This window comes from Phyllostomus hastatus, unplaced genomic scaffold (genome assembly GCF_019186645.2).
Source record: "Phyllostomus hastatus isolate PE091 unplaced genomic scaffold, TTU_PhHast_1.1 phas_contig_29, whole genome shotgun sequence".
NCBI classification, from domain to species: Eukaryota; Metazoa; Chordata; class Mammalia; order Chiroptera; family Phyllostomidae; genus Phyllostomus; species Phyllostomus hastatus.
This window is the reverse complement of record NW_025333835.1, coordinates 16,778,984-16,781,224: the sequence shown is the minus strand read 5'-3', so window position 1 is coordinate 16,781,224 and position 2,241 is coordinate 16,778,984. Positions and strand designations below refer to the sequence as shown.

The following is a 2,241-nucleotide window of genomic DNA, read 5'->3' as shown; positions in this document are numbered from 1 at the left end:
CTCAGGTATTATTTTCAAAGTGTAAGAATTTTCAGTGCTCCAATGGGTAATATTATAGATATAAGTCTTATGTTTAGAAAAATAATACTGTCTTTCTTTGGCTGCAATTGTAGACCCTTTCCTCTGTCCCAGTAATAATTGAATCCTGTGTGTACTGCTCTTGGCTACAGTATAATTATTTATCAGCCAGAGTTATGATATATAATATGAAGGTATAAATAAAACATCCTGAAATGTTCTGCACCAAGTATATTTTACTCATGTTGTATTACAATAATGGGTTCAAGTTCTCAATTTTAAGCTGTAAGAAGTTATTAATAAAGTCTATAGAGCCTGGATTAATTTCCCCCTCATTATAAATTGTTACAGAATTGATATGTGTCTACTCTAATAACTAGTCACTATCTGGGAGGAGCATATTAGGCAAAATTTTCCCAGTAACGTGAAAGACTGATTTCTTTTGCTTGCACAGTCCTCTTAATGGAACAAACCTGAAAATGTGATTTTGAGTGAAAAATCAAAATTTTATGTTGTAACAATACTACTTAAATCTTATTTATTGCCAAAAAAGCCCTGAGGTTATGCTGTATTTGTAAAGGCTATTTATATCACTCTGTTCCTCTTAGCAATGTAGCTAAATGATTTATCACAGCTATGTCAGCATTCATCTCCATGAGGTTTTCTAACCGAGTATGGAAAGACACGCAAGCCAAAGTGAATCTTTATGACAGCAGCCAGTGTACATATGTTTGGTAGCATCAGTGATTAATATCTTCATGATACATGTCTACAACACTTCTCTGCATCAGTGAAAGCAAACTGCGATGCACTAAATTTCTTTTGGACACAATATAGGTGTGTGTGTGCACACACAAACATGTATATACACACTACACACCTCAGGTATTCTTGGGATAGCTCTCATTTCTCTTCAAGGTGATAACTTGTTACTTCCTTCGATTTCTTAAAGCATTAATTTTATATCTTCATTATGGTAAGGAATACATAATGTGTAACTTTCCATTTCTGTATGCATTTAAGAAGCTAATATTTCACATTATTCTTTTTCTTGTTCAACATAAAAGATTAATGTGTGGAAAAGGAGAACTGAAACACAAGTGTATATATATTCTTGTAAGAATTTTACTGGGATTTGTCTAACTCTAAACTGTAGGAGTTACAAAGATTGATAAACAATTTTCTAGAAATCCATGAAAAGTCTCTATCAAATTTATTTTGATCCACCATCAATCTTGTAATATTCTCTCAGGTATACAATGAAGTTTCAAAAAGTCCAGAGAAATCATATCCTTAATATTACCTTAGCCATCTAACACTTATTTTTATGTCAAAAAATATTGGTGTAACTCTTTAGAGTTTCCCCATACTTCCTAAGGGATGCTATATATATTTTTTTTTTCCAGAGGAGAGCTGAATGCAGTCCCCCACTACCACAAATTGAACAGTCAAGATTCCCACATTTGGGGAAATCACTGGGGTCATAACATCTGGAGTGCCATGCGTCAGCCTCGCCCTGGGAAAACCACCTTGGTGATCATGGTAACTCCCCTGCCAGGTAAACATGGAATGTTATATTTTTAAATACTGTGACATTTCCTTAAAATATGTCTTAGAATTATTTTTCCTTCTACCTATGTTGTCTAAAAATTGAATAGTTACCCTGATGTAAACCATGGTAAGAATTTATCCCAGTGATTACCAAATGCTACTCTGTGGATTATTGACTGACTGGCCATAGAATGAAAATAACAAACAATATTAATAAAAAGCACAGCTATCTTCTTGAAAATGCCCTACATATTCTTACTCCAAAAAGTCTGATATAGAGCCAGAAATCTGAGTTTTTAACGAGATTTCAAGTTATTCTCATATACAGCCAAATTTGAATACCAATTATCTAGTATTATAGTTAAGTCTCCAGCATTTATAAATGAAGTATGTGAAACATATATTTTGAAATTATATATTAATAACATTTACATAACATCTTAGTGTATATGTGTTTTGTTTTTCATGAAATTTTCTTTTTTTAAAGATTTTATTTATTTATTTTTAGAGAGGGAAGGGAGGGAGATAGAGAGAGAGAAACATCAATGTGAGGTTGCTGGGGGTCATGGCCTGCAACCCAGGCATGTACCCTGACTGGGAATCGAACCTGCGACACTTTGGTTCACAGCCCGCACTCAATCCACTGAGCTACACCAGCCAGGGCTATGAAAT

General features: G+C 33.8%; 1 non-coding gene across 1 annotated transcript; it reads right to left on the bottom strand.

The window, feature by feature from the left end:
* Positions 1-1,421: 1,421 nt before the first annotated feature.
* LOC123818962 lies at positions 1,422-1,584 on the bottom strand. The gene has a single exon (XR_006785738.1). It is a non-coding gene; the product is annotated as a U1 spliceosomal RNA (small nuclear RNA).
* Positions 1,585-2,241: the final 657 nt, after the last annotated feature.